The sequence below is a fragment of the Chiloscyllium punctatum genome, chromosome 5 (assembly GCF_047496795.1).
Source record: "Chiloscyllium punctatum isolate Juve2018m chromosome 5, sChiPun1.3, whole genome shotgun sequence".
Taxonomy (NCBI): Eukaryota; Metazoa; Chordata; class Chondrichthyes; order Orectolobiformes; family Hemiscylliidae; genus Chiloscyllium; species Chiloscyllium punctatum.
In genome coordinates, this window is record NC_092743.1 from 97,330,256 (window position 1) to 97,352,467 (window position 22,212).

Here is a 22,212-nt window from a genome sequence, read left to right on the forward strand (position 1 = left end):
AAACAACCTACCTTTACGTGTACTTTCAATTGTACACTGTGTACTTTAAAGCAAAATACAAATGTTTTCACACTTTCATATTGAGTTTGAAGTGTTCCTCAAAAAGCAGAACTTTTTCAAATCATAGTCTGCACTTATGGTCTTAACTATCAAGTTGAGTTTATATGTAAAACTCAAGGCATTGGTTGGTTCTTTATTGTCACACATTTGTACTAAGGCATCACAGTCATAATTTTGCACACAAGGTTGAACTAATGATCTGGAGATCCAAGTTCAAATTCCATCACAGTTGCGAGGATGTTGAATGTAGGTAATTAAATAAAGTTAAAATAAAGTGATAGTATCAACAATGATGACTGAAACTTCAAGATTGCTGTAAAAATCTGGTTTATTAATGTTCTGTAGGTAGTGAAACATGCTGCTTTATGTGGTTTGGCTTGTATGTAACTTCAGAACCACAGAAATTTGTTTGACTATTTACGGCTCTGTGAAAAGACCTAGTAGCCATTCAGCTGAATGACATTAAACAGTGCCAGCATCCTTCACGAATAAAAGATACAGTGGAAGGGAAGTAAAATTGGATGAATTTGGAAGAAATATATACTGTTGGAGTTTTAAATGAAAATGTATTTAAATGTATATGTACATAGTTCACATACATTATAAAAGGTAAAATCGCCAGAATCAGACGAGACCAGAGGGCTGTCCTCTCATTAGAGACCGAGGACCAATGGTGGTTTAACCTGAGCATCATCTCGCTTAAGGAAAGGGGAAGAGATTGAGAAAGAGAGGTCTTCATGGTAACCACAATGGATGCAGGTAAACACACACTGGTGGTATCATTCTGCATTGCAAACCAGCTGCCCAGCTAAATGAGCTAACTGACCTCTAATATATATGAATATATTTTGCCCATATTTGATGTAGGTGCATAATTTTTCATTGAATGCGAATAGAAAGTTTAATAGTAGCTATAAGGACCATATTTGCCTGATTGTTGTTGTAAAAGTGCCATGAGCACCCTCCACTATGATGGTGTCATGGGAAATGTGGGCAGAACAAGTTAGGATCTCGAGGGACTGAGTTCTAATATTTAACATCCTTCTCAAGACCTCTTAAACAATATCTATCATATCAATGTAACCTGTAACTAGTTGTTTACATGTATAAACTATATCTTGTTAACTACAAGCGATTCATTTAGTTACAGAGTTATACAGCAGTGAAATAGACCATTTCGTCCAACCAGTCCATGCAGGACACAATCCCAAACTAAACTAATCCCACCTGCCTGCTCCTGGCCCCTGTCCCTTCACACCATTCCTATTCATGTACTTATCTAAGTATCCTGTAAACATTGTAGCTGTGACCACATCCATTTCCTTTGGAAGTTCATTCCACACATGAACCACCGTCTGTGTTAAATATTTGCCTCTCATGTCTTCTTTAAAACTTCTCTCCTCTCACTTTGAAAATGTGCCCCTCGTCTTGAAAATCCCCATCTTAGAGAAAAGATGCCTACAATAAACCTATCTGAACCATCATAATTTTGTTAACCTTTATTAGGTCACCTCTCAACCTCCTATTCTCCAGTGAAAAACGTCCAAGCCTATCCAGCCTTTCTTTATAACTCAAATCTTCTATTCCAGGCAACATCCTGGTAAATTTTTTCTGAACCCTCTCTAGCCTAATAATACCCTTCCTATAACAGGATGACCAGAACTGGACTCAGTACTCCAGATTGGACCAGTAAGTGGTTTTCCTCTACCACACTAGATCTGTAATTTCCTATACTTAAAGCGGATGATGGTAGCAGCCTCCATAATGAGCAGCAGCTCATACAGTGTAGTGATCTGGCATGCCTATACAACAGTTGCTGTGTGTTAATGACTCAGTAACACAGTGGGAATGCTTCCTCAGCTTGGTAATTCCAGCAAAATGGTAAAGCCTGTTCTTAAAGAACAGTTTTTCAGTGATTATGTCTGAAACATTGAGTAGACAAAAACGTCCCTGTCAATGAAAGGATTTGGACATGAAAAGAAGTTCAGGCTACATGAGCAGTTGCCAGAATACAACATGCCTGGTTTGGATCTTTGTCACACGACAACAAAGCTGCTTTCCAGTCAAAGTGAAGAATGTGCAACTACGGAATCTCGTAGAAGCAGTAGTGGAGTGTGCCACACTGCTGCCTTCTCATCAAAGTTAACATCAGATTAAAAATACTTTGGTCTGATCCCCTTTGAAAGAGGTGGTGACTCCGGCACTCAGTCTGCTATGTTAAATGGAGATAAATTGTTGCCTTGCCTTTTTAAGCAATCTCTCTTAATGATAGCACTGTGTAAATGCAATCGGGAATTACACTGAGTTGAAATATGACAAATAACCACATGCCATGTCGCACCACCGTACAGATTACACTTTGTGCTGAAAGCATATGTGCTTTATAGCCGCAATTAAATGTTTTTTCTTCCAAAAACTCCAGTGAGAACATTTGAGAAAACGACTTTTTAATCATCTATATAGCTGTGAAAACTACCGCCTCCTGATTGTTCTGAAAGTCTGCACACTTAAAATTAATTGTAATCCATAGCTTTAGAAAATAAAAGCTCCCAGATCAGTATTTAATTCAAATGTATTTTTTTTTATCATGCAGCTGCTTCTGTGAGCTTCCACTGCCTGAACCATGTCACGCTGGGGCATCTTCTCAGGGATACCAGCTTATCTCTTTGTTGGATAGAATTGTGAATAAAGTCTGTACTGCAGTGGCAGGGTGAAAATGGACGATTTGGGCCAAAGGATGCATTTCCATATTATATGACTCTATGACTCTAGTTTATTAATGAGTACGAATAGAATTCAGCTTTAATACATACAGTAATGTAAATGCAAGATACATATATTTCTAATGAGCCCAAAGGAAAGAATGATTGCATTTATACAGCACTTTTCACAACCTGAAGACATATCAAATATTTTACAAGCAATCAAGACCTTTTGAAGTAAAGACATTAAATGCTGAGATATTCAGCAGGTCTGGAGGCATCTGCAGACAAAGAAGCAGAGCAAATTTCAGCTCTAATGAAAGGTAATTGTGATGAACTTTATACCTCTGTGGGAAAAGGAGCAAATTTAGACAGTTGTACAGTATCAGGTCAACTACCTGGCATGTTCTCACCTTGGAGTGATCTTCTAGAAGTAGGGGTTAGTGCCAACTATCTCACTCATCCTAGTGTGCTCTCATTGAGACACAATGCCATTGCTGGATTGTTTTAATATTTTTGCTCAAGTCTTGAATAGGACATGAAACTACATTTACATCTCTTGATGCAAATGAAACAAGAGTGTTACCCACTTGACACAGAAAACTGTAATGTACCTCTCTGCAGAGTCATCTCAACAACCGATGTAGCATCTCTTTATTTACTGATCACCAATCATTCGCACAATTATCTTGCATGTCCTAAAAAGATATATTTTTGAGTAAAACACTTGTTTTGTAAAGTACTGAGAAAACCTTTTTACAATTAACAGATGCCTGTTCTTGTCCATGAAAGAGGAGTTATAGTGGAGATGATAGGAACAAACCGATATCAAGATCAAAGTACATTATATTATTGAAAGATGTTAGATAGTTAATCAGAATTAAAACTAGATTTTATTGTCATGTGTACTCAAGTATAGAAATATGAGTACAGTGAAAAGTGTACAAAGTTGCCATTCTCTGGTACCATCTTGGTAACAAAACTAGAATTTTTAAAAAGCAGCAGAAATAAAAGAAAGTCAAAAGGTAAGAAAATGTCCTGATCTTAAAGTATAAGTATTATCTCAATAAACGTGTTTGGAAAATAAAGGTGGGGGCAATGTCGTTGTGTAGTATCACTGGACCACTACACCAGAAGTCTAGGTGAATATTCTAGGGAATTGGGTTTAAATCACACTATTGCAACTGATACAATTCAAATCTGGAATTGAAATATAGGTTCAGGAATGGTGACTATGAAGCTACTATCAAGTATTTCAAAAACCCACCTTGGCCATTGATGTCTGCCATAAGGGGTATGGATGCCAGGGATCCTTTTCCAAAAGCCAGCCGTGAATCACTTACATTTTAAGTTGTCATCACTGTCACTTTTGTGGATAACAGCCTGCTATTTCCAGGTTTTAAAAATTCTCTTGTATTCAATTTTTGAATTGCAACAGTGAATACTGTTCAAAAGTATTTCATTGGATGGAACATCCTGAGCTCACGGAAGATGTCAACAAAAAGACGAGACCAGAATTTTCTTATTCTTCCACCACTTTTCCTAAAACCAATTACTGTCCCCCCCAGCATCCCCCACCACCACCACCATCCCCCACCACCACTCTAATGAACACTCCCTCCAAGTTAAATTCTGACCCAAGCTTTTCTTTCTTTCTATTTATTAGTGCAAGCCTCACAAAAATTCTGGTGTCTCATTATTTATCCTAGTTGAGAAGAATTATATAAAAACATTGCTTTAGGTTCTGTATGCTCACTCAAATAGTGTACCTCAACTTAGTGATTCTGCCAGTAATCTTACTCATTTTATCATCTAGTTTAAGGATAGTTAAACAAAATAACTTCTAGTGCATTAAATCCTGCAGCCCAAACCAAAGCAACACGCCAATAGAGTGACCCAGGCCTTCCTGGAAATGTGTGCCTATGTATTGGTGTGTCTATGACATTCATTGCCCTCTCTGGAATGTAAAATTGAACGTGGAATGGGTAACTACTTACCTACTGCTAGTTTCTTGCAAAAGTCAAAATTGACCCTATGTTAGACCGGCAACCAAGTTCAAAGTTACCCAAAACTAAAGTGGGTAAAATTTAATCAAGAAAAGTAATTGAACAGAGGAAGCACTTCTAACTGGGGTTTGAATATGTTATGAATTATTGTGTATAACATAGTACAACACAGACTGTCATCTATCCACATACCACCACCTTCTCATTTCAAAGACAAAAGCTACACGGAAAAAGGAGAAGAGAAAACTCATATTAAATGACAGCTTCTTACGAGTTACGATTTAATAGGCAAGGCCATTTATAAAACTTTTACAACCTAGTTCTATTCACATAGATGAGATGAGAACATTACATCTGCAGTGCCAAAGCACATGTTAATAAGATCACAACTTTTAATTAAGCAATATGTATAAGCAGATTCACATTAAACCGTGATTTGTGGGATAGTTCATTAGACTGTTCCCCACCATCAGGCAAGAGCTCAATACCAATCAAGCAGCCAGAATATTAGCCAGTTTCAAGTCTACCCATTGAGTAGGTTATTGATATTTCATCTCTCTTGTGATTGGTGGCTTTAGGAACCTTTTGTTTATTCTGTTCTTGCACAATGAGTGAAGGAGAAATTGTGTTAGTTATTTTTCATGAAATAATCAACTTGGATCCTTTATTACTTCTGTTAAGGATTCAAAGATTGTGACAGTGGTTTCAAGTCATTTATGTTTGTAGTTATGGAGGCTTATCTTTATCCTTGCTTTAATATAAATGGGACAAGTAATAGGATTCCTATGCTGAAAAATCTGCATTTATCTAGTACCTGGCACAACTTCAAGTTATGTTAAAGTGCTTTAACTTTTTTTCTTTTTATTGAGATAGCTGTACTTGGCAAGGCCAGTATGTGTTGCCTTTTACTAACCTCCCTTGAACTGAGTGGCTGGCTAGGCCAATTCAGAGGGCTGTTAAGAGTTAACCACAATGCTATAGAACTGGAGTCCTGTGGAGGCCAAACCAGATGAGGATGGCAGATTTCATTCCCAAAAGGACATTAGTGAACTTATTGGGCTTTTACAACAATCAATTACATTTGTTATGGTCTCTACATGATTAGCCCAGCTCTCTGAATACTAGACCAAAAACATCACCAGTATGCCATTATTTTCCCATAACAATCCCCTTTACAAACAATAAAGTAATTTTGAGAATTTTACAGTTTCTGTCAAATTATTTGAAGGTGGAGAGGGCCACATAAATAATACAGATAGCCTTGAGCCACTTTCTTGCTCACACCCAATCTGTTGCCCATATTACAGTGGAGGAGTCAGGTAATCTACCTGTCCTTGGACTATTCAGTGCCACATTGTGCCTCTGCTGTTCTATTACATGTGGCAGGAGCGAGTTACGGCAAGGCAGCTGGGCTGGCAGCTTTCATTGTATAGCCTGTTGTCAAGCAGGACAGAGTGCATCTCCTTTGTGGAGTAGAGGTGTCCCTGTATCCATCAGAGACATGGAATCTCCAAGAATTGTTCCATAATGCCCTCCCACCCCATTGGATAAAGCCTTTCCCCACCACCTCATTAATATGATAACCCAATTAGCCCACTCCACACCAGTCCAGGCTAAGGTCTGCTAAACAGGCCCAACCCAAATCCCAGATGTACTCAAGGTTGATGAACCATCATTCTTCTCTTTCATAGACTTCTTACAATCCCACTGGTGGTCACAACTCAACTCTGGTGCTGCTGTGATGACAGAGCTGCAGGCCAACCTGACTGTCAGTTCTCTAACGCAGGAATATTTCTGGACCATGGCTGAAATCCCAGGCTGAGTCAGTTAAGCCGATGGGGCAGTTGTGTTTCTGGCCAGTGTAGTGCCAACAGGGGGAGATAGATAATTTATTCCCTGCACCTTCCCACACTCTATCCTTTAAAACTCATCTGTACAAATATTAGAATATGGAAAATTACAAAAAGCACTATGATTGGCTCCTGAAAAACCCAACCGCATGAAGGATACATGTAGGGTACATGATTACATAATTACATATGAAAATATCATTTATTTTAGATATTGAATTTTGAACTAGTGGTTTTTTTGGTTTTAATATGTGTGTGAGAAGGTTTTATGATTAATCTTTCAGTATTTTGAGAGCCAACTATTTTTCAAAAAAAGTATGAGCAGAGGAGTTACCGGAGTGTTAATAGGAACATTTTAGCATTGGGAGAGTTTTACAAGTGTACAGAGTAAACTTTGGAAAACATTAGCCTGCTTTGAATGAGAAGGATCAGTGATTGATTTTTATAATGCTTACATGAAACACCCATTGGTTGGAAAACTTCTGACTTTGGTTCACAGACTTTCTGGTTGAAGTTAGATGAAAGAAACAGTTTCTTCTAGAGAATGGAGTTAGTTCAGGCAAGTTAGAAAATAGGTTACCTCTGTATAAGGGTTTTGCTTGAAAGTTCCTGAGTACCTAAACCTGAACCACTAATTCTGATAGCAGCTTTTGAAGAACTATTTTGTAAGGTTTTAATAACTATTGTAGGACCTCTATTAGAAAGTAGGAATAGGGGTCAGTATCTTTTAATGATTATGGAGGCTTTCAAAGATTTCCTGAGTTAATTGTTTTCAGAAGAACTACTGCTAAATTAGTAATGGAAAGGTTAGTTTAACCTTTCACAAGATATGAATTACCTGAAGAATTATTTTATGTCATAAATATTTGAATAAATGACTAGTTTGGAAATAAAACAATTTATATATTCTGCTTATAACACACAATCTCAAAGTGTATTTAAAGGATGACATTAAACTTCGAAGACCATGATTGGGATAAAGGAGTTCTTTTGTTACTATTTGTCATTAGGGATGCTCCTAATAAGTCCCCAGGATTCCGCCTTTTTGCACTAATATGTGAGTTAGTTAGCTCAGTTAGCTGGATGCCAATTCATGATGAGAGCAATGCCAACAGCATGGGCTCAGTCCTTGCACCAGCTGAGGTTATCATGAAGTGCAATTTACTTTTAGGATCAAGCCCAAACCAGACAGATCATAAAGATTCTACATTGAATATTGCAAAGCAAGTAAATAAAAGTGGACTCTTATCCTATTCTAAGGTTAGAGGATTGCACCAAATAAATAAGGCACACAATTTGTCACAGGAATTGACTTGTCAAAAAATATTTGTCAAGTCTTGCTGATTAATGCAGCCAAATAAGTATCAGCTTTTGTACCACTGATTGAACTTTATCAATATTAAATTAGTATTGATTGGAATGAAAAATATGTTCCCAATGTTGTAATGATTAAGCAATTGAAAGGCCATACAACTGTATTATTTACATTGATGTTTAGATACTATATAACCAATTAAGGAAGAATACTTACTCCAAAATAGATGATCTCAGAGTACAACGGGACCTTGATCAGATGGGCCAATGGGCTGAGGATTGGCAGATGGAGTTTAATTTAGATAAATGTGAAGTGTCACATTTTGGTAAGGTAAACCAAGGCAGAACTTATACAGTAAATGGTAGGGCCCAAGGGAGTATGCCAAACAAAGAGACCTATGTGGGCACATGCATATTCTGGAAAGTGGAATCGCAGATAGGCAGGGTAGTCAAGACCATGCTTGGCATGCTTGCTTTCATTGGTCATAATATTGAGTACACGAGTTGTGAGGCCATTTTGGGATTCTGCGTACAATTCTGGCCTCCCTGATGAAAGATGTTGAACTTGAGAGATATCAGAAAAGATTTATGAGGTGGGCTGGGACTGGAGAGTTTGAGCTGTGGGGAGAGGCTGAATAGGCTTGGGCTGTTTTCCCTGGAGCATCAGAAACTGAGGGGTGATCTTATAGATGTTTATAAAATCATAAGTGGCATGGATAGAGTGAATAGCCAAGGTTGTTTTCCTCAGGTGGGGAGGGGGGCCAAACCTAGAGGCTATAGTTTTAAGCTGAGAGGGGAAAGATTTAAAAAGGGGCTGAGTGGTAACCTTTTCATGCAGAGGGTGGTGCGTGTATAGAATGAGCTGCCAGAAAAAGTGGTGGAGGCAAGTACAATTACAGCATTTAAAAGGCATCTCAATGAGTATGTGAATAGGAAGGGTTTAGAGGGATATGGGCCAAATGCTGGCAAATGGGACTAGGTCAGATTGGCATATCTAGTCGATGCAGGTGAGTTGGATCGAAGAGTCTGTTTGGGTGCTATATGACTCTATGTCTGTAATTGATGGAACTGTTTGATTAGCCACAAAAAGCCAATTTGGTTATAATTCTGGCTTAGTGGACCTGCCAAAGAAAATGTGAATTAGTTCAACCAGACTGTGGGAGGAGGTCAAATAGAACCTGGAGAAGTGAGAATAACGTCTATTTTGGATTTTCCCATGCCTAGGACAGAACATGAGATTTTGTGTTATATTGATATGAGTGGATTATATTACATCATGTTTGTTCTGAACAACAGACCTGTTGTTATGCCCATTACAAATTTGTTAAAGAAAGGCCAAAAATTTGAATGGATACAAAAATGTTGAAGTGCATCTGAAAACTTGAAAGCTATGCGGACAACCACATTAGTTTTAATTGCACTGAGTTACGAGAAGCCATTCAAAGTGGCTGTTGATGCCAGCCAATCATTTATGCAAGTTATTTTACTGCAAGATCATGAGATTAGGATCAAACAGACTGTCAATTATTTTTGAAAGAAACTGACCGTATGTCAGGAAAATATTCAACAGTTGAAAAAGAGAATTTGAATCTTGAAATGGCTCAACATTATTTTGTAATATTCATCACCTGCAATGCTAAGATATTTTGACTTTTTGATGGAGTTTTAATTCCCCAACTGTATAATTTGAAAATCATTCATGTGCCTGGAAAAGAAAATAATATTGCAAATATTTTATCAAGAGCACATGTGAAGGAAATCAAAAGCTGTGGTCCCATGAACTTATTAAAGTATAGTTGTTATGCAACTCATTATATGTTCAATATCAGTATATTGCTATTGGTTATGCTATATAAAATATTGCTTTTAATTTTTGATGGGCCTTTAAAATGCTTCTTTAAAGATATATTTTCATTCTTCTTTGGTGGGAAGTCGCAAGTCAAATGTTTCAGATCTATTATCATTAATTTTAGAGTTTCATTTTTAATTAGTGGCATGTGGGATTTTGGTTTGTGTGTATGAGGGCACATTGACACTTAATAATTAACTTCTCAGTATTTCTATAGCCATGTATTTCTGAAAAGAATTGTGACAATGGACATTCCTGAAGTGTTAATAGGAATTTGTTTGCATTGGAAATGTTTTACAAGCAGACAAAGTAAACTATTAGCCTTCTTTGAATTAGCAGGAGCAAGGAATAATCTTTTTTTCTCTCAGATGAAGTATCCATCACTTGGAAAGGTTTGGTTCTAGCTCTGAAGAATCCTCATTAAAGTTGGATTAGGAGAACAGTTTCTTCCAGAGAATGGAGTTAGTTTAGAACAGTATGAGAATAAGTTAACTTAGTGTAAAAGTTTTGGTTTGTAAGTTCCAGACCAGAAATGTTTAGTTAGAATTCCAAAGGGATTATTTGAAGCTGAGGATGTCAAAGATCCCTGGAGGGAAATGCAGTTGAACTCTCAAGAATGGAAATTGCAAGCAACAGTTAAGTCAAATCTTTGTATGCAATAGAGAAGGTAAATCTCTCTGGTGTTACATACTATAAAGGTTTGCTGCTGGGATAAACAGAACATGTTATTTTTATTGCATGTTTCAAAATCATTCAAATTTTGTGATATTTAAATTGTGTGGGGTTTTTTGCATAATCGCCTTCTGTTTTGTTGTTAAAACCAAATCTGCAACATTGTATGCTGTGTTTTACTGTAGGACCGTGTCTTTTAGAAAAATAACAAAATATCACCTGGCATGCCATATTTGATCAACAGCTGAGATCATAACACAAGCAATAAACATCAGATTAAGTGACTGAAATATGCATTATTATCCACATGCTAAATATTATCTCCAAATATCAAAATATATCATAAGGCAGAATCTTATGAAGCTTTGAGCAATAGGGTCTATGGTAAGATATGTAGCAGAATCGGGTGAGATATTCAGCAAGACCCATCTCAAAGTCACAGTCATCTGCAATTTGTTTCTTGAATAAGAGAGAGTATTAAGGGAGACAAAGGAACTCTAATGTTGGTGAATGTGGGGAGGTTTCCTGAGCCAGGGAGTAGGCAGAGCAGAAAACATGCAGGGTAAATGGTGTCACAGGTTAGGGTAGGAGATGTTGCAGGTAATAGTAAGAGTGGTTGAGCATGAACCTTGGTGGGAGGTAGGTGCGGTAGCAGAGACAGAGTGAGCATGAGTTATCAGAGAGAAGACATTGGCACTTATGCTGGTGGAGTGGAGAAGTACATTGAACTCCTTCCTACAGTGTGGTGCATTCCTTCTGATGGCTGTGACTGCTTTACCCTTGGCGGGCAAGGGGGTAAGGGTGTGGGGGAGGGGGCAATCTTGAACCAAGCTGACATTGTCTGGTGTCATGGTCTCCACTGTTGGTCCTGTGGGAAGACAGAGTACTGCCTGTGCACCACCCCACCTAGCAGGAGTTCCAGGACCATGTCCATTAAGCAGGATGCCAATCTCCCCCCATCTGCCATAGCAGGGGCAAATTTCAGGAAGCATGCAAGACAGCTCTGGAATGACAAAGCTTGTGTAGGTACACAATGGGCTTTTAAATATGGCCCAGTCAATTTGGGATCTCCAGTGAGAGGCATGTTGTTCTGGGAATGGCATGTAGTAGGATGGAGTGGGAATGGGATGTGACACTCACCACGATGGCTGCAATGCTAAACAACATGGCGCATTTGGTAAAATACAGATTTTACCAATCTGTAAAATGCGGCCTCATGGTGAGAATCACTCCACAAACTCAACATGATGCATACATCACCCAAACAAAGTCAGATTCATCCCATTGTTATAAAAGTTTAATGATATCTTCAATCAACAAAGAAGGAAATTACTTTTAATTGTGCAAAATTGTTGAGCACATTGATGGGTAATTGAATCATTAATCCAGGACCTCATCTGCCTGTGTGTTTCTGGGTCAGATGGATAGTAATGATCCTACACCAATATTTGACATTCCTTCCTTACTCTCAGCCAACGTAGCCAGATGCAGCTTGTCTGGTCATTTATTTCATTGCCATTTGTTGGGATTTGTTGTGAATGAAACAGATGCAATACTTTTCTCAGTAACTTAATCTACAGCAAAAATGATTCATTATAGGTGAGGCTTTCTGAGCATTTCTGAGAAACATGATGAGGTGCCTATAATTACAAGGTCTTCCAATTCAGATCTCAACTAGAATGGGTTTTAATTGGCAAACTTTTCTTGACATACTTTTAAAATCTCTTATGCAGCAAGCATTTACAATTTAAATGCAGCCTCTGCAGACCTTTTTTTAACCACGGACTTCATAGGATATGAAATGATGAGAAAGTTGCCCCTGTTAATTTGTACTAATAGTCTGACATAATCATAAACACAGAGTCATAGAAAACGTCCCACTCAATACTATTTTCATCCCTAGGTTTATCCTCGTACAACCAGTGGGACAGATCCAGCAGAGGTAGTAACATAGTGGTACAAAGTCAGGAAGGAGTTGCTGTAGAAACATCTGGTCCCCATGAAACTTCTACTAATATTCATAAACCACCCCTTTCCCCTCAGATAATGAATCAGTACTCCTCCATATTGAACATGACTTGGAAGAAACACTTAAGGTGGCAAGGATGCAGAATGTATTCTAGGTGGGGGACTTTAATGTCCATTACCACGAGTGGCTTGATATTCTTGCTGACTGAAGTGGTTAAGTCCTAAAGGATATTGCTGCTAAACTGGGTCTGTAGTAGGTAGTGATCAAAACAACAAGAGGGAAAAATAAACTTCATCTCATCCTGACCACGTCTCCTGCCTAAGATGCATGTGTCCATTGCAGTATTGATAAGAGTGACTACTGCACAGTTCTGGTTGAGAAAAGTACTGTCTTTGCAATGAAGGTTTCTTCCGTCATAATGTGTGGCCCTAGCACTGTGATGAATGACATAGACTTTCATCAGAGCTAGCAACTCTCGACTGAGCATCTGTGGTGCTGTGGGCCATCAGTTGCAGCAGAATTATACTCCAACACAATTTGTAACCTCATGGCCCAGCATATACCCATTATCATCAAGCCAAGGATCAACCTTAGTTCAATGAAGAACACAGGAGGTCATGCCAGGAGCAACATCAGGCATATCCAAAAATTAGGAGATGGCTTGACAAAGCTACAACACAAGACGACTTACATGGCAAACAGCAAGTGAAGGACAGACCTAAGTGATTCAACAATCAATGGATAAGACCTAAGCTCAGCAGTACTGCCATATCCAGTCATGAATGGCAGTGAATAATTAAACAGCTCAATGGAGGAAGAGCCTCCTTAAATATTCCCATCCTCAATGATTGAGGAACCCAGTCCATCAATGGTAAAAAAAGGGCTGAAGCATTTGCATCAATCTTCAGCCAAAAGTGCTGAGTAGATGATCCATCTTGGCCTCCTCTGGAGGATCCCAATGATGCAGGTGCCTGCTTTTAGCCAATTTGATTGACCCAAATTATATTAAGAAACAGCTGAAGGCAGGATACTGCAAAGATTATAAGCCCAAACAATGGTCTGGCTGAAGACTTATGCTCCGGAACCCATGTCCCTAGCCAAGTTGTTCCATTACAGTTCAACATAAGAATTTATGCTGTAATTTGAAAACTTTCCAAATTTCTTATTCATGAAAAAGCAGGACAACCTGACCAACTACCACCCATCAGTACACTCAACATCAATAAAGTGATGGATGCTGTCATCAACAGTGCTATCAGGTAGCACTTGCTCAGCAATAACCTGCTCACTGACTTTCAGTTTGGGTTCCAACATAACTACTCTACTCCTGACCACTATAGTTTTGGTTCAAACATGGACTAAAGAACTCAATTCCAGAAGTGAGGTGAGGGTGACTGCCTCTAACATCAAGGCCACACTTGTCCGAGTATGGTAGTAAGGAGCCCTAGCCAAGCTGGAGTTAATTTGAATCACCTGGTTGAAGTCATACCTAGCTCAAAAAAGGATGGTTGTAATTGCTGAAGGTCAGTCATATTAGTTCTAGGACATCACTGCAGATGTTGTCAGTGCAGTGACGGGCCCAACCATCTTTTACTGTTTCATCAATGACCTTCCCCTCCTTCATAAGATGAAAAGAGGGAATATGTATTCATCAGTAAACAATGTTCAACACTATTCACAATACTTTAGATACTGAAGCAGTCCATGTCCAAATACAGCAAGACATAGACAATATCTAGAAATGGGCTGACAAGTGATAAGTAACATTCAAGCCATACAAGTGCCAGGCTATGACCATCACCAACAAGTCAGACCATTACCATTTGATATTCAATGACACTGCCATCATAGAATCTCCCCCATCAGCATCCGAGGGATTATTAGTAAATAGAAAATGAAAAACAGCTGACTAGCCATCTAAATACCTTATCTGTAAGAGCAGGTCAGGAGTTAGCAAACCTGTTATGAGTAACTCACCTCCTGAACATCTGGCTACCATCTACAAGGCACAATTCAGAAGTGTGATGATGTCCTCCCCACTTGTCTAATGAGTGCATCTCTAACAATGCTCAAGAAGTTTAAAATCCTCCAGAACTAGCCAACCATATCCACAGACATTCACTCTCATCATATGGTAGCAGCATTCTGTATCATATACAAGATGTACAGTAGAAATTCTTTCAAACACATGACCATTACAATCTATAAGGACAAGGGAAATCACCCAAATTCCATTCTAAGAGCCTCACCTTTCTGACTTGGAAATGTGTCACCCTTCCTGGAACCCCCTCTTAATTGTGAGTGTACCTACCCCAAATGGGCAACTGTGGTTCAATAGGGCCATTCACCACCATCTTCTCAAGGGCAACTAGAGATGGACAATAAATAATGGCCCAACTAGTGATGCCCCACATTCCATTAATGATTTTTTTAAACACTATATAAAAGATGTGGAGGCTTTGGAGAGGGTGAAAAACAGATCAACCTGTATGCTAACTGGATTGGAGTGTATTAGCTACAAGGAAAGGCTGGAGAAACTTGAATTCTTTTTGCTAGAGCATCGGAGGCTGAAGGGGTGACCTGAACAAAGTATATAAAATTCAGAGACTCAGCCATAGCCCGATTCTTTTCTCCGAGGTTAGAAATGCTAATTACTAGGAGGCATAGGTTAAAGGTGAGACAGGGCAAGTTTAAAAAAGACGTGCGAGACAAGTTTTTTCTACAGAGGGTTTTAGGTATCTGGAACATGATGCCAGGGAAGACAGTAAAGGCAGATATAATAGCCACATTCAAAAGGCATTTAGAATAGGTAGGGAATAGACAAATACGCACTAAGAGCAGGCAGATGAGATTAGTTAGAATGGCTTCAGGGTTAGGACAAACATGGTGGGCTGAAGGTCCTCCTTCCTGTTATATACTGTTCTGTTTTTTGTGTGCTATCTTTTGAATGGGATGGTAAATTGCTCAGCTTGAAGTGAAAATTACCAAGGCACTGTTCAAAGAAGAGCAAGCAGTTGTCATTGGTTTCCTAACAGAAGCCTCTACCACACTAGTTTCACAAAAATCATATTGTGTGGTTACTATCACATCACTGGACTAGCTTGCTGTGAGCAAATTGACAGCTATGTTTCAACAGTCCAACAGTTCAGAAGTTCTCCATTTCACTGGAAAATAATTTGGGATGCCCTGAGGACATAAATAGTGCTACTTGAATACAATCCCAATTTTTTTCCCCCACATTTGGAGGAAAAACTAAGTGCAAACATAGTAAAGCTAACTGATCCTTGTTAAAAATCACACAACACCAGGAGGTTTATTCAGAAGCACTAGCTTTCAGAGCATTGCTCCTTTGTCAGGTGGTTGTGGAGTATAAGATCATAAGACACTGAATTTATAGCAAAAGATTACAGTGTCATGCAGCTGAAATGATATATCGAACAAACCTAGATCATTAAGTCTTTCATCTTTTAGAATGGGTTGCAGGTTTCAGTTCATTAATATGTAAACCCCAGAAGTCCACATCATAACTGATCCTTAACCTGCTGGTACCATGGCCTTAGAAAACTTTGTCCCATGTACTGACGATTATTTTGTGCAATTTTAGGTCCATTACCCCACACTACATTAGTTAATCTATTTGCATGATATCACAACAGCTAAAATAAATTCCAACTTATTCAAAATAATCAATTAATTCTGTCTAAATATTGTAAAAACATGGTAAATTGTTGGATAAATTATTAGGAAAGTACTTGCAGAGTAAACTGAATTTGTAGCACAGGACTAATTTTCTCGTAATTCACCCTTCAGGCTGAAGAGATTCCATAATTGCAGCATTAAAACACCATCTCTTTTTGAGAGAATCCTACTTGTTTAGCTGCTAAATTTTAAATGTGAAGGTGTAGTCACAGAAATATTATAACACAATAAATAAGTAATTTATGACTGCCTCTATTTCACCAGAGAACTAAGATCGAGCAAGTTTTAATGATCCTAAATCATGAGTAGACTTTTGTTGTAATTATTCCGTTTTGCAATCTTTCTTCCTTCTCTGAACAGGTTGGAGACAGTCAAACGGTTACATTAGTCAAAGCCAAAAGAATTGCGGATGCTGTAAATCGGAAACAAAAACAGAAATTGCTGGAAAACCTCAGCAGTTCTGGCAGCATCTGTGGAGAGAGATCAGAGTTAACGTTTCAGGTCAAGTGATCATTACTCAGAACTGTTCTCTTTGCCTGGAAAGTCTGATTTCTCTCCACAGGTGCTGCCAGACCTGCTGAGTTTTTCCAGCAATTTCAGATACATTAAACGTATGAACAACAATTTTGCTTTTCTCTGGGTACTTGTTTCTGGTCTGGGTCTTTCCTGTTTTAAGTTATGAGCACAGCAATAGATTTTTATTTATCTAGTACCTCACATGCCCTCAGGTCACCTCAAACTACTCTTTAGTCAATGCAACATTTCCAAACTCAAGTCATTTGCTTTAATGTAGGAAAGATGGAAGCCAATTTGCACACAATAAGCTCTCACAAACAGCAACTAAATAATGACCAAATATTCTTATTTTCCCCATTGTGATTGAAGGAGAATCTATCATCCAGGACACCAAGGACAATATTCATACTCTCCTTTAAACAGTTCTGTGAAATTTTCCATTTCCATCAGAGTGGTGTAGCATCACAGTCTAAGGTCAGAACCTCCGATAGTACAATATTTCACTCAGTCATTGTGGAACACCAGTGTCCAGAACAGGGGTTGAACCCAACAACCGTCTGTCTCAAAGACAGGAATTTTATCATTGTCTCACAGTTTAATCAGCCAGCCTTTTCCATCAATGAGCTTCTCTTCAATTGCCTGCCATTGTACACATGGAAATAAATAAATTATTGCCACTCGACCATATGCTCCAAAAGCTACAGGCATTTTTGTCATTTCATGTTCATGTTTGCTGTTTAAATATGAAATCAATTTCATCTCAGGTAATTTAATTTTCAATGATGTTCCATCTTATAACGATATCATTTATGTAGTCAGCTGATTGAAGCAGAAACCTATCAGATCATGGAGCACAGTAAATTGAACTGATTCACAAAGTTTGAAATATCTTCCAAAATAGAACTCAAAATACAGTCCTAAATCAAGTCATTGTAAGGAAAGTTCCCCAGTATGTTCCATTTTAGTTGGTTGTAAGCTGATTATCATCACTCTGTGCATTTTGAATGGCCCAGTACTTTAGTTTATATTGAAATGAGCTTGATGTATATCCACAGCGTGATTTGCATGAACATGAATGAATGTTTACATCAAACAGCTCACAGCTTGATATAATAACAAACTGCTTTCTAAGAAAAATCCAAACATTCACAAGTGATGTTCAATCATATTTCTTGTAGTTATCTGGTTTTATGGTCTTCAACTTTTGTATCTGTAATAAGTGAAAGATATTACCAAACTACAAAACTGTGAACAATGAAATACAAAGAATGACAAAAAAGTACATTATGGCACGTTAACATTTTCCGACAAAACAACGGACTTGTATTATTAACTTCCACAGAGTCTTTTGTTATTCATTCATGGTGTTGCTGCTAAGATCAGCATTTATTGACTATCCTTAATTGCCCTTGAAATAAGTGGCTTGTTGGGCCGTTTCAGAAGACAGTTAAGAGTCAACCACATATGCTCCGGATATGCAGTCATGCACATGCCAGACTTCCTTCACTAATGTTTTTTATTTATTCAAAGGGCGTGGGCATCACTGACTCAGCTATATTTATTTACCATCCTTAATTTCCCAGAGGACTGCTACAAGTCAACCACATTGCTGCAGGTCTGGAGTCAAAAGGAGGCCAGACCAGGTACGGACAGTCCTTCCCTAAGGGGAACCAGATGGGTTTTTTTTCCGACAATCAACGATGGTTTCATGACCTTCATGAGACTTTTTATTGAATTCAAATTCCACCATCTACTGTGGCAGGATTTAAAGCTAGGTCCCCAGAACATTAGCCAGGATCTCTGAATTAATAGTCTCACTAGGCCATCACCTCCTATTCACATGAACGCCCATCATTCACTGGCCTCTGTAAACCTCCTAGTAGACCTCTATTAGACAAAGGATATGGATGTCCCAGTGTGAGGAATTCCAATCCCTGGCCAAATCCCATATATATTAAGGCACTTTACCTGAATGCTCACAGCATTCTTAACAAAGCAGATGGCACAGATCATCGTGAATGTGGTAGGCATCACAGAGACGTGGTGGCAGGGGGGTCAGGACTGGCAGTTAAACATCCAAGGATTTTCAACTAATCGAAAAGACAGGGAGGCGGGCAGAGGGGGCGGGGTTGCCTTGTTAGTTAAGAACAAAATTAAATCTATGGCACTGAATGACATAGCGTCGGGTTATGTGGAGTCTGTGCGGGTGGAGTTGAGGAACCACAAAGGCAAAAAAAACATAATGGGAGTTATGTACAGACCTCCTAACAGTGGTAGGACCAGGGGCGCAACGTGTACCGGGAAATAGAGAAGGCATGTCAGAAAGGCAAGGTCACGGTAATCCTGGGAGACTTCAATATGCAGGTGGACTGGGTAAATAATGTTGCCAGTGGATCCAAAGAAAGGGAATTCATGGAATGCTTACAGGATGGCTTTTTGGAACAGCTTGTCATGGAGCCCACAAGGGACCAGGCTATTCTGGACCTAGTGCTATGTAATGAACCAGACTTTATAAAAAGATCTTAAAGTAAGGGAACACTTAGGAAGCAGCGATCATAATATGGTAGAGTTCAGTCTGCAGTTTGAAAGAGAGAAGGCAAAATTGGATGTAATGGTGTTACAGTTAAATAAAGGTAATTATGAGGGCATGAGAGAGGAACTGATGAAAATAGACTGGAAGCAGAGCCTAGTGGGGAAGACAGTAGAGCAAAAATGGCAAGAGTTTGTGGGTATAATTGAGGACACTATACAGAGGTTCATCTCCAAGAAAAGAAAGATTATCCAGGGAGGGATTAGACAACCATGGCTGGCAAAGGAAGTCAGGAAATGTATTAAAGAAAAAGAGAGATCCGATAAAGTGGCCAAGAGCACTGGGAAATCAGAAGATTGGGAAGGCTACAAAAACAAACAGAGGATAACAAAGAGAGAAATAAGGAAGGAGAGGATCAAATATGAAGGTGTGCTAGCCAGTAATATTAGAAATGATAGTAAAAGTTTCTTTCAATACATAAGAAACAAACGACAGCCAAAAGTAGACATTGAGCCACTTCAAACTGATGCTGGAAGCCTAGTGATGGGAGATAAGGAAATAGCATGAGAACTTAATAAGTACTTTGTGTCAGTCTTCACAGTGGAAGACATGAGTAATATCCCAACAATTAAAGGGAGTCAGGGGGCTGAGTTGAGTATGGTTGCCATTACAAAAGAGAAAGTGCTAGAAAAGCTAAAATGTCTTAAAATTGATAAATCTCCTAGCCCCGATGGGCTACATCCTAGAGTTCTGAGGGAGGTGGCTGAGGAAATAGCGGAGGCGTTGGTTGAGATCTTTCAAAAGTCACTGGAGTCAGGGAAAGTCCTGGATGATTGGAAGATTGCTGTTGTAACCCCCTTGTTCAAGAAAGGATCAAGACAATAGATGGAAAATTATAGGCCAATTAGCCTAACCTCGGCTGTTGGTAAAATTCTAGAATCCATCATAAAGGATGAAGTTTCTAAATTCTTGGAAGAGCAGGGTTGGATTAGAATAAGTCAACATGGATTTAGTAAGGGGAGGTCATGCCTGATAAACCTGTTGGAATTCTTTGAAGAGGTGACAAGTAGGTTAGACCAGGGAAACCCAGTGGATGTGGTCTATCTAGACTTCCAAAAGGCCTTTGATAAGGTGCCACACGGGAGGCTGCTGAGTTAGGTGAGGGCCCATGGTGTTCGAGGTGAGCTACTGGTATGGATTGAGGATTGGCTGTCTGACAGAAGGAAGAGAGTCAGGATAAAAGGTTCTTTTTCAGAATGGCAGCCGGTGACAAGCGGTGTCCCGCAGGGTTCAGTGTTGGGGCCGCAGCTGTTCACGTTATATATTAATGATGTGGATGAAGGGATTGGGGGCATTCTAGCGAAGTTTGCTGATGATACGAAGTTAGGTGGACAGGCAGGTAGTACTGAGGAAGTGGGGAGGCTGCAGAAGGATCTAGACAGTTTGGGAGAGTGGTCCAATAAATGGCTGATGGAATTCAATGTGAGCAAATGCGAGGTCTTGCACTTTGGAAAAAAGAATACAAGCATGGACTACTTTCTAAACGGTGAGAAAATTCATAAAGCCAAAGTACAAAGGGATCTGGGAGTGCTAGTCAAGGATTCCCTAAAGGTAAACATGCAGGTTGAGTCTGTGATTAAGAAAGAGAATGCAATGTTGTCATTTATCTCAAGAGGGTTGGAATATAAATGCACTGTTGTGCGACTGAGACTTTATAAAGCTCTGGTTAGGCCCCATTTGGAGTACTGTGTCCAGTTTTGGTCCCCACACCTCAAGAAGGATATACTGGCACTGGAGCGTGTCCAGCGGAGATTCACATGGATGATCCCTGAAATGGTAGGTCTAACATACGAGGAATGGCTAAGGATCCTGGGATTGTATTCATTGGAGTTTAGAAGATTAAGGGGAGATCTAATGGAAACTTACAAGATAATACATGGCTTGGAAAGGGTGGACGCTAGGAAATTGTTTCCGTTAGGTGGGGGTACTAGGACCCGTGGACATAGCCTTAGAATTAGAGGGGGTAAATTCAGAACAGAAATGCGGAGACATTTCTTCAACCAGAGAGTGGTGGGCCTGTGGAATTCATTGCCGCAGAGTGCAGTGGAGGCCGGGACGCTAAATGTCTTCAAGGCAGAGATTGATAAATTCTTGATGTCACAAGGAATTAAGGGCTACAGGGAGAATGCGAGTAAGTGGAGTTGAAATGCCCATCAGCCATGATTGAATAGCGGAGTGGACTCGATGGGCCAAATGGCCTTACTTCCACTCCTATGTCTTATGCTCTTATGGTCTTATATAGCTAGTGCTCTATGGAAGGTGGATGGGGAAAAGGGAAACGGAGCATCTGAGACACTGTTTCAAATGAAGGCCAAATTCATATCAGGGCATGGGCAATCTAAGCCTGGGACTAACTTTTGTATCAATGTTTACTGTGGAAAAGGACATGGAAGATGTAGAATGGAGGGAAATAGATGGTGACATCTTGAAAAATGTCCATATTACAGAGGAGGAAGTGCTGCATGTCTTGAAACACATAAAAGTGGATAAACTCCCCAGGACCTGATCAGGTGTACCCCAGAACTCTGTGTGAAGCTAAGGTAGTGATTGCTGGGCACCTCGCTGAGGTATTTGTATTATTGATAGTCACAGGTGAAGTGCTGGAAGACTGGAGGTTGACTAACATGATGCCACTGTTTAAGAAGGGTGGTAAGAACAAAATAGGGAACTATAGATCAATGCGCCTGATGTCAGTAGTGGGCAGGTTGTGGAGGGAATCCTGAAAGACAGGATGTACAAGTATTTGGAAAAGCAAGGACTGATTAAGGAGAGTCAACATGGCTTTGTGCGTGGGAAATCATGTCTCATAAGTTTGATTCAGTTTTTTGAAAAAGTAACAAAGAGGATTGATGAGGGCAGAGCAGTGGATGTGATCTATCTGGACTTCAGTAGGGCATTCAACAAGGTCAGATCTCATGGAATACAGGGAGAACTAGCTATTTAGATAGAGAACTGGCTCAAAAGTAAAAGACAGAGGTTGGTGGT